This window comes from Chamaea fasciata, unplaced genomic scaffold (assembly GCF_029207755.1).
Source record: "Chamaea fasciata isolate MVZ Bird 193981 ecotype frontalis unplaced genomic scaffold, bChaFas1.0.hap1 SCAF_6, whole genome shotgun sequence".
NCBI classification, from domain to species: Eukaryota; Metazoa; Chordata; class Aves; order Passeriformes; family Sylviidae; genus Chamaea; species Chamaea fasciata.
Window position 1 is genome coordinate 29,987,669 of NW_027094091.1, and position 11,026 is coordinate 29,998,694.

The following is an 11,026-nucleotide window of genomic DNA, read 5'->3' on the forward strand; positions in this document are numbered from 1 at the left end:
ACCTGTAAGATCCCGTTAGACCTTTGAACAATAAATGTTGTCCTTAGGAATTCGCTGTTGAAAAATGTCTCATTGCGTTTTTATTGGAAGATCCTGTGCAATAATGAGACAATAGTTATACCTCATCGTCAGCTTTAACTATATTATAATTCATGGTCTGAATTCCTAGAAGATCAGGAATAACACTGGAGTTTTGGAACTCTTGCCTGCTTTTGTGATGTGTAGGGAGTCACAAATCATTTTCAGATTATTTTCTGAATATGTTGGGACTTGAAACTGGCTGATATGAATTGGATACAAGGAAAATATCATCTGGATCAAGGTTTCATGACCGCTGGCTGATATGGGCTGGTTTATTTACTGAGTAGGAAGTTTTGATGTACAAACACTAAAATACTTATCTGAAAGTATTTCTTTATCCATTCCCAAGTAGTTAAAAAAAGGACTAACTCCATGCAGCAGAGACATCTGCTTTGATCTTTTCTAGTTATGGAACTTAATCAGTCAAAACAATGATTGTCTCAACCTAAACAGTTACTGTATCCACATGTACACTTTAGGCAAATATGGTGTTTCTTAGAAAATGCTAATGGTATATTCGTTTGGTGAACATCAGTTTTATGCTAGGAACTAAACTGAAGGGAATTTCATGATGAAATATGTGTCAGAAGGCTTCTCAGTGCTGAATTTTATACAATAATGTGGTTCTGTGGTTGCATAATCATGTTTCCAGTTTATGAGAAACATATATATTTCCCATATATATAAAAGTCTCAGCTGGGAAATTGATTGCACCTTAAATTACAGTTCCTACTGCATTTCAGAAGGCCACAGATTTAAGTACATTATTCTGCCATGGGTTTGATTTAAGCTACTGCAATGGCTTTTGCAATTTTCATTATGCTCTTTGCCCTGAAAAAAAGATTCATCAAGAGAACAGATTCATGTCATGTTGGTTTGTGTCCCTACTACAAATTGTGATATAAATAAATGACCAGATTTTAACTACCCAATATGTCATGTGCAGTGTGCCATTTTAGCTTCTATCATGGCTTTTCATTGGATAGACACTTTACTGTCACATACCTATCAATTACTGCTTGAATAAGGATTAATGGAATGGTTACCAAATCAGAAGGAAGCACATTGAAAAGGTTGTGCCATAGAACACAAAATTTTAATTCAGGGAATAGGACTGTGTTATCTTTTAACAAGAAGGAAATGACATGATCAATCAATTTCTCAAAATTAAGCTTGCTTAAAAATGCCGCTGAATGATAATTAATAGAAGAGATGACTAGCTGATGGCAGACTCTCCCCAGAACTCTTAGATACTCATGTCTAAATACCTGGGAATGACTGGGGATGAGCAAATTGCTCTGCTATTAATATTCAGAATGAACATGATATAGTCAAGGGCATAGTCAGAGTGAGAGAGCGGCTGAGCAATATGCAGAGGTAACAAGTAAGATGAAATAGAGACCTGAATAGCCAAATCAAGAGGCAAAGGTGGAGATTGGACACTTGCTGAAGTCTGAAGCAGAAGAATTGGGATTGTAGTTTATTTACTGGCTGGGGACAAATATGGGGATTCAAAACTGTTTTTCTGGAATATGTGTACATTTTACTTTGGGATTTATAGCTGTCCAGATAAGTATTTAACCCTAAACTGATGCCTTCTGTCAATTTAACAAATGCCTGAAATGTTGGTGGTTGGAAAATGGTTCAGCTTTGACTGAAATGATGAAACACATTGTACTTCAGGCTTTGTCATGCATAGTAAAGATGATACTTCTCCAGTTTATGCTTGACGTAGCTCCATGAGTGTACATATGAAGAGACCCCTCAGTGGGGGAGTGCTGTGATGTTGCATGGCAGATTTAGATTTAAACTCACATGGACTGATTGCTGTAACTTACATGGAACTGCTTAAGAGACATTAAAGACTGATGAGAAATTTTGAACATATATGTATAAAATGAATAGATACATGTATGCATAGCCTTTGCCTTCTTGCTGTCAATAGGCCTATTGTATGGAATTTTTCAGGCACCCACTTACAGAACTGAAGTAGGAATGAACAGCTATGCTGTCTATTTGTTAAAAAGAGTTATATAAACGTTTGTCAGAGCTTCTTCTCTTTCCTACCTACTCTTCTCTAAAGGATTAACTCCTGTAGAGTTTTTTCTGCCTCTTTCTCATCATAGTTGAAATGTACAGGATGTGCTGCCAGTCTCCCTGATTCTGTATTACCTGAGATCTGTACCAAGGTTTGGCATCTGAGATTTGACAGACGAGCTCTTTGGTCTCATATGAATTCATGATGCATGTGATAGGTTATAATTACTGCCATCTTACACATTTCTGCTGAAACTGATCCCTCCTGTCTTGCACAGTTCTTGCTCCTAAATCCTCACCCAAAAAGCCATCTGTGATAAGGTACCGCTAAATGGGTAAATGCTCACTAAACGCTCACTTGCAGCTCTAGCCATAAACCCATCTGCTTCTCAGGAAGTGGTCAATATCTTTTGGGATTTTCAGTAGTGTATGTCACTACTGCAAAGTCAGATAGAGAAAAACTTAGTGAAGCAGAGTTATGGTAGTTTTTTAATTTCTTAGACTTATTTTGAAAGCCTGATGTTTGGGTTCAAAAGAAAGGATATGGACACATTAGTACCTAATGAATAATAATTGCAGGAGTTATGGTAGTTATTATAATCCAAATGGAATTTTTGCACACAGCCATTAGTAATTAACCCATTTGAAATAAAGAAGATGTGCAATTATTTGCCCTGCAAATGTATTTTTTGATTATCCTTATTATTCAATATCATTGAGATATTATGAAAACATGTTAAGTAAGCCAGAGAATCCTGATATATTAAGCATAAGTAGGCATATAAAGGAAAACTGAACTGTGGCATAATTTTCTGAAAAATGAAAATGTAAATAATTAGAAAATTATATTACTTTTACAAATTTTAAACTTCACTGTAGATGGAATACAAAGTACTGGTGAAAAAAGCATAGGGAAGATTTAACAATTAGGTAAAATATGAAATATATGTTCCTAACTGAATCAATGAATATCTTGCAAAGTGGAAAAGCCCTGTCAGAGGTAACACCATAAAGATATTAATTGCATTTAAAACTTTTAGGTCTTTCCTTATTATGAAACGTCTGTTAGAGCTGCTAATATCTACATCCAAGGCAAGCCTGTATAATACCTGAAAATGGAACAGCCTGAAATTCCTATTTTTGAGAAGTAATGTGGAACCAGTAACAGCATCATATCTTGGAAAGGAAGCAGTGGGGATTTTAAACCCGAGTTCAATGTTTGTCTTACTGCAGTACATGTCTGCAAGACGCATGTGAAACATTCCTTTCAATTAATCTCTATCACTCTCCAATTTATACATACTGGGGAGAAAAGCACCTACTTTAACTCCTGCATGGAATCTTTTATATCTGAACATTAGAATGAAGTATACCCAGATAATCTTTCAGTTGATGGCTGAATGCATGTGTCTTGGATCACAACTTTACCCTGTGAGCTAAATAAATCCCTTCAATAAAGAAATAGATTACACCAGGGGTGTATTTTGCTCTGTGCACACTAGTCATGTCTATTTTAGTTGAAGTGTGATTTCTAGTATGATTCTAACATGAATACGAATGCAGTCTTAAAACTTCTCATAACATGAGATATGAGTCAGAAAGCAGATGCAGATGATTAGATGATGGATCCAAAAGCAATTAAGCTGGCAGTGCCTTCAGTGCACCTGGACTGGGTTAGAGTCACCTGTGGTCCCATCAGCTGGCCTCATGCTGGACTCGGATAATATGCCTTTTCCTCCTTCACTCCCTCAAGCTTGTAATGAGCATGATGTAGATCCTTACTGGACATATCTCACATATCCTAATATAGTTGGGATTTACTCTCTTTCTCCCCAGTTAATAGGTAGTTTATCATCATAAAAACTGCTTTTTTTGGTCCGTGATGTTAAAAAAAAAAAAAAAGCAGTCATGTTGATCTAAACATAGCTGTAGATCAATATCTACACCTTATAGAAGAGTATTTGCATGGGAAGCTGGCATTCTTTTTGATTTAAAATAGTAGATCAAGGTAAAATTTCTATCTAAAACAATTCCAGTGTGTATAAAGTAGGAAGCTGCTTTTTGTCTACTTTGGTAACAACCTGCTTTCAGGTCCTATGGCAGGATCTTTGTGAGCTGCTGTAGTGAGATCTTCAGTGTATCAAAATTGGGGATGACATATCTCCACTTACTGTAGACCTTGCCCATTAGTGTCAGACCTGGGGAAGGAAGAAGAGAGAAATACCTCAGAATTTTTACAGAAATTGCCTGCCAATTCTTGGGATGTTTTAATTTATTCCTCAATATTCTCACTTAACTGGTTTAATTTTGTTTTGAATATGAGCTTTTATGTTTATATTTTTTCTCAGTGTGCAGCCTTTCAATTAATTTTAATGGAAGTTAAATGTGCACAGTCAAGATTGCAATTCCAATCTGAAAGCATCTAAAGAAAAGCAAGGTGTTAGCAGCCTTTTCAGCACCAAGCATGTTTTCATGTTAATAAATTTGCTACAAGAAGAAAATCCCATTTCAGGGGAGTCACACTGTCAAGCAATTAAACCTCAGCATAACATATTAAAGCTGATTCACAATGATGGGAAAATTTCTATCAGTTCATCTAGCAACTTTGATAGTATAAAAGCAGCAAGGAAAGGAGCATCTCAGTCAGTCTCATTTCCTGTTAGCAATCAAGTCAAGGGCGTTCAAACAGAAGGCTAGATATACCTTTGCAGTAGTAAAGCTGAATGATGGGAGTTTTTTTTACTGTTGACAGAAGAGCAAATATTGTGACTGTTTCAATATTAAAGAGAAAATATCTAAAGATGTACTCAATTTGAAGGAAATGACACTGACTCATAGTGATACTTTGAAAAAAATAATGGCCATGTAATGTGATTTTAGTGTGTAAAGTTCAAAGAAAGATGAAGGTGAAACAGCCAAAAAAAGGTAATGGAAATGAAATTCAAATAATTATTGCTTTTGCAGCAACTCTGGCTAGTAGAAAAATTTTATTAGGCATGATTAGTTTCAATGAAATATGTGTCCTTCATAATGTCTACAAAATTTGCAGGCATTTTTTACAGCTTTTATAGAGGGATTTTGAAAATCATATTGCACACAGCATGCACAGAAATATATCTTGAATTATCCCTTCTGTGTCTTCTTGAGGAAGGGCAAATGTATCTGGATCCCTCAAGACGTCAGAGCCTGGCTTTCTGGTTTTGTTTCCTGATCCCTAAAGCCCTGGTGCAATTGAATATCTAGAAATACCAGGCAATATGGAGCCTAAAGAATTGATGCTGCAGCATATCAGACCTTTCCCCCACCCCTTGATGTGATTTTAATTCCACCAACTTATTCTTTTGGGGAGAGAGAAGGACTTTTGAAATAGGAGCTGGGCAAAATATTTTGCCGAGTGTTCTATCCTGTTGCACATGGAGAGAGGAGTTGGTTAAGGAAAAGAAAGAAACATTGTCTCATGCACCATACTTATAGGGTATGGTTTTTCAATTGTTGGGAAATTGTAACATAGTATAGCTGTACTAAAAACATCTCACTTTTCAAAATTAGGAGTATTCTTCTTCATTTTCCAAATATGATTTTAAAACATTGATATGTAATTATATCTATATTTTGTCACTGGCAATGTTGACCCTAATGGTACATTATCCCAGTAAATTACCGTGAAATGCTAATTCGCTGTGCTAATACTGGGCAGTATTCTCTGTTCAAAAAGGTTTGCACATATTGCATTATTCATAAAACGTATTGTGAAAAACAACTAAACCTGGGTTAAGCTGTTGGTTCAATATAACATAAATACATAAAAATGTCAAAGTCCTGGAAAATTCGATTTATGCCTTGCACCTCAGGCAAATACCAGCTAAACATATAGTTTTCAAATTTTTGTCTTTTTCTGCAGGGAATATTTTTTTAGTTGCTAAGGAACTACTAGGTGAGAATATATGGCACTGATGAAGATTTAGCTAGTTCTTATTAGCTCATAAAAGCAATCATGTTATTGTGGTCCTTGTGCTGCAGTGGGAATCTTGAAAACTAGTTAATTTTATTTAAGCAATTACATTTCCAGTTCTCTGAAATCTGTAAGTATTTTTGCAAGAAGAGGGTAAAAATCAGAAATAAGGATCACAAATCTTAATATTTATGAAAGCCTTGAAACTGGTGGGGGGTTTACATTTACAAAAAGGTGTTATGATACTGTTAAAAAAAAAAAGTGGTTGATTTTTATAATCCACCTACTAAAATCCTTTCTCCAAAAAATCAACCAAGTTCATTTTCTGCGTTTCTCTTTCTGGAAATAGCTGCATCTTGAGACAGGGAGTGGCTCCCCTGGGGCTTCTATGCACCCCAGGGGCTCTTTGCTGGGCACTGTGGGGCCATGGCCAGGGATCTTCCTCAACTCATCTCTGCTGGGAGTGCAGCCCTGCACCCAGGCTCACCTGCCACCTCTTTTCTGGGGAGAGAAAATGAGAGGTGGGAGGTAGAAATATCTGAACCTGTGAGTATACTAGGCGCCTCAATTTAAAATTACTTTTTATACAATACACAAACTGAGGCACAAATTAGGTTAGATGGAAAAGGATTTTTTTTTTTTACACTGTGTATATAAATCCTGAAACTCATTGTCCTCGGATAATCGTTTGAGATATAATCCAGAAAACATTCTTAAACAAAAAGGCAGAGATATAGTTTTCGACACTGCATGTTTGAGTAGTTTTTTAAAGGTAGAGAGAGCAATATTAAGAGAAATATGATTTCAGCTTGCTTTATCATTTTTCTAAGCGGTTGCAGTTGGCCACTTGTATTCACACAACTGCTGTGGTCTGCTCAGTATGTTGTTCCTTATGTTCCTACTGTGAGATGATGCTGAAAGCTAAACATTTAAATGTTTCCCCATAATTTTCTATAAAAAGACCAACTGTAGTCAAATGGTTTGTGACATTAGTAAAAAAGTGAGAACCGAAAATGTCATTCCCTTCAGTGGAGAAGGGGAAGGAGTGCTTAGATAGTTTGCAATTCAGCTCTACTAAGACAGACCCCAAAAGACAACTAAACTGACAGATAAATAGGAGATAAATGGATTTCAGGAAGCAATATTAAGGTTAGATATCGGAATGAAACTCTCAACATTTAGAAGAACAAATGGATTAGAGTGGTCCACCAGTACCACTGGTGACAATAAGGGATCACCATGCCTGGAGGACTTTTAGATTAGCTCAGATAAACATCCATCAGCACCGACACTAGTACAGTGGTTTGTGCATTAGGGCAAGAAGCTGTGTTGATCAATCACCCTGTAGTTTTTAAAATACGAAAAGCTGGTAAGCATAATCTTTGTGGCATAACAGCAAACCCCATACAAATCCATCCTATAAAACATGAGTAAACTAAAAAAAAAAATCAAAACCAGTCAAATTTTTTACTTTTTTTTCTTCCCACAAATTAAAAAATACAAGACAGTCCATAGATTTATTTTATTCTCCAAAATTTTTCAGCTAAAAGTGTAATTAGGTGAGCTGAATAATTTCTGAAGTCCTTTACACGCATAAATTGCATAGATATCTGGTGAAATGGAAGAAGTAACTTAGTCAAGGTAACTAAGAAAGCACACCCACAGACAAGCTGTATTCTTGGTAAGATTGCAATGTGCATAAAGTTTGCATAAAGAAAAAGCCAAGCAAAAAGAAAAAGCTAATAGGCAAAAGTGAGAACACTCAGATCTTGCTGAAAAAAAACCCCATAAAATATTAATAGTAGAGGAGTTACCTTTAAGCAACCAGTTCTTGTCTTGTGTCTGTGAAATGCGAAATAAAAATTCCTATTGGGAATATAAAGAAAAGCTCATAGAAAATAAGAGACTAACTTTCTCTTCTCCTTTTTATTGAAGTTATACTTTATTTCAGTCAATCCATATGTGTTGTTACCAGGTTCAATTAATACAATGATAATGACAATAGGCATCAGCTTTATAAAGGGTAGTTGTGAGCTTGTGATTTTGTTAACTGAGAGTTTATACCACTTCTGAGCTCGGTGCTGGAGTTACTGATAAGCTGCTCCCACTACAGTTTAATTCACAGTCCCCTCTAAAGAAGACAAAAGTATATTTTTTCAGAGAATCAGGTAGAAGTGCATGTAAAATTTCTGGAAAGAGAGTTTTGCAAAGGCTTTTAGAAAATTTTGTTGTGTGGCAATGTGGCCTCCAAAAGTCCTGTTCCACTTTTTCTCTCAGTAAGTTAGAAATTGTTCCCAAATTTCACTCTCTCCTGTGCCCGTCTGGGCTCCTTGGGGAAGAGATATGTGGGATGGGCTGTACCAATCCATTAAATGTCCATGCCTGGAAAATTTCCCTGTTAGCCATATCCAGTGTTTGTTTGGTTTTTATACCATGTGACTCAAAAAACAGATAATGGAAAATCAGAGTTTGACAGTAATGTTTTTATTTTAGATTCAGATCCCTCAAGCTACATTTGGAACTATTAAGTAAAATTTTCACATTCAACTCGAAGACTAAAGCAGCAGGCATTCTGGAATATAAAGTAAGTAGTATACTCCATAGCAAAAATAAATGCTTTCATAATGATTTACATGTTTACAATATAACAGTGGCTAATGGGCAGTAAAGTCAATTCTCAGTAAAAATGAGTTAATTAAATCTGATTTTAATGCTGAGAAAAAGAAATAAGCATCATGCATGGCTGATGCAAATATTAATTTCCAGGAAGGTGACATATAAAAGCATAATATTCGGTTATAATAATGAAGCAAACCCTGAAATAGCAGATTATTGTTCACCACTGTATATACACTGTCTCTACACTGTCAGGGATTGGAAGAGCTGCAGATCTTATAAATAAGGTCTTATTAACTGGGGAAGAGGACCCCTTTTCTATTTCACAATTCTAAAATGTGTCATAGCACTGAAAATGCCTTTGTGATCTACTCTGTGTGTTTGCTTGTGCATGTGTGGAATGAAAGAAAACAGTTTCTCAGCATCTGTATTAAACCAGAAACTTATGGTCAGGTTTTTTTGATAATGAGATAAAATGATCCTCAAGATAAAAGGTTTCTAGAGAAAATGTAAAGACTAAATAATTCTTTGGTCTTTTCTGTCAGACAATTTTTTCTGTGACGTAACGTTAAGTGAGGGACACATTCTGTGCATTTTTCCTCTTGCAACTTAATTAGTATTTCTTTTTATTTAGAATGCCAAAATCAGTACTTTTGGAATGTCGCTGGAAAACAGGAACTTCAGAGTTTCACTGCTTATCATTATCTGACACAAGTTGATATTGGTCATTGAAAAATCATAGCATTTCTTTGCCTTTGCAGTGGTCTGCTTGCATGCCTAATGCCATAGGATGCTGGGCTAAATGCAAACCACATGCTGTCTCTGTAAGACGTGGGGAAAGGCTTTTTCTTTTATTGCTCTAGTTAAATACACTTGCTCTGCTTCTCAGCTGATGTAAATTGAAGTTTTGTTAAAGTCAACTTAGTAAATTAGTGAAGCTCTGCCAACTCATAACTGCCCACGATTATGTTTCTAAAATATTTACCAAATTATTGTACTAGCTTTGAAATTCTAGATGTAGTAGGAATGCCATACACCGAATGTAGTAGAGCAACTTATTGTCAGAGCAGTTCTACCGATTTCTGAGGGTCTGCTTGAAGGCAGCATTACTCTATGTAAGATAGCCCTGATTCAACTCTTAAGATAAGATTCAGATAAGAAGATAAGTGCATGTCTGCAAAGAAAAAAAAGTAAGTTCTTGGCAATTGGGATTCCTTTACTGATTGACTCCTGCTGCATGCCACTGGTGGATTCTCATGTGCAAATGAAAATATCAGGTAGGTGATTAAACAGACTTTGTTATGGTGTAGCTACACTAAACAAATGATGCTCCTGCAATTGCATTCCTTAGAGGGTGATTCTTATCCTATTGAAAGTATTAGCTGTTCCTTTGATATACTAATTTCTTCTGCAAACATGTCTGAATTATTGTTGCATGATGGATCCTCTGTATAGCATAATTTTAATCACTTGTCTTCCCAGTGAATGCAAACAATAAAATGTTAAACTGATCATAAAAAGCACTTACTAATGAAGTTTGTTTTAATATTTATAGTTACAATATATTTTTGTTTATCAATCAATCAAACAAAAAATCATACTTTATTAGATCTGATAGAATAAAAAATCTACTATAGTGTTTTAAGATAAAAAGCTGATTCTAATAAACTACATTCAGATAGGTTTTTTTTCTTAACAAGACAATCTAATATATACACACAATCAGTCTTTATATATATATATATATATATTCTCTGGCTTCTTGTTTTTAAGATCATTCCCTCTATTAAGGTTTTTTTTTTGTTGGACTTGGGGTCCAGATAGAATTTGCTTAGACTTTTTAATAACCTAGGGATGAGTGAAATACAGCTTTGCTGCTTTTGAGTTCTCTGCCAGAAAATACATTTTTTTTCCTGAATGCTTCATTAGACTGTGACTTCCGCAGATTTACAGAGGTGTATGCGTGACTTTCAATAACAGAACACACACACACAAAGTCTATAACATTGATGAGACTGGAATGATTAAATAAGTGCGGGGAAGAGAAGTACACCTGGATGCTTCCCGCATTAGACATCTGAATGACAACAAATATAGGGTGACAGCAATAGGAAAAGAAAGTGAAGTGTGGGTGAGAAAAATCTGGAGGCAAAGAATGAAGTTTAAATGCACCAGTCTGTCAGATTATGTGTCTTCTTCAATATTTTTCCTCTTCTTAACCATGTGGCAAAAATATAGAAAGTCACCTTCATCTAATACTAAAATTTGTTAAGAGAAGGATATCAATGTCCTTAGATTAGGATATCTCTGTGACCTCCTCCCTCATGCACTCCCCAGCTC

General features: G+C 35.5%; 1 long non-coding RNA gene across 1 annotated transcript; it reads left to right on the forward strand.

Annotated features, from left to right (window-relative positions):
- Nucleotides 1-8,159: 8,159 nt before the first annotated feature.
- Nucleotides 8,160-9,462, forward strand: LOC136290609 (uncharacterized). The gene is made up of 3 exons (XR_010721244.1): nt 8,160-8,238; nt 8,564-8,654; nt 9,321-9,462. It is a non-coding gene; the product is annotated as an uncharacterized lncRNA (long non-coding RNA).
- The last annotated feature ends 1,564 nt before the right edge of the window (nt 9,463-11,026 follow it).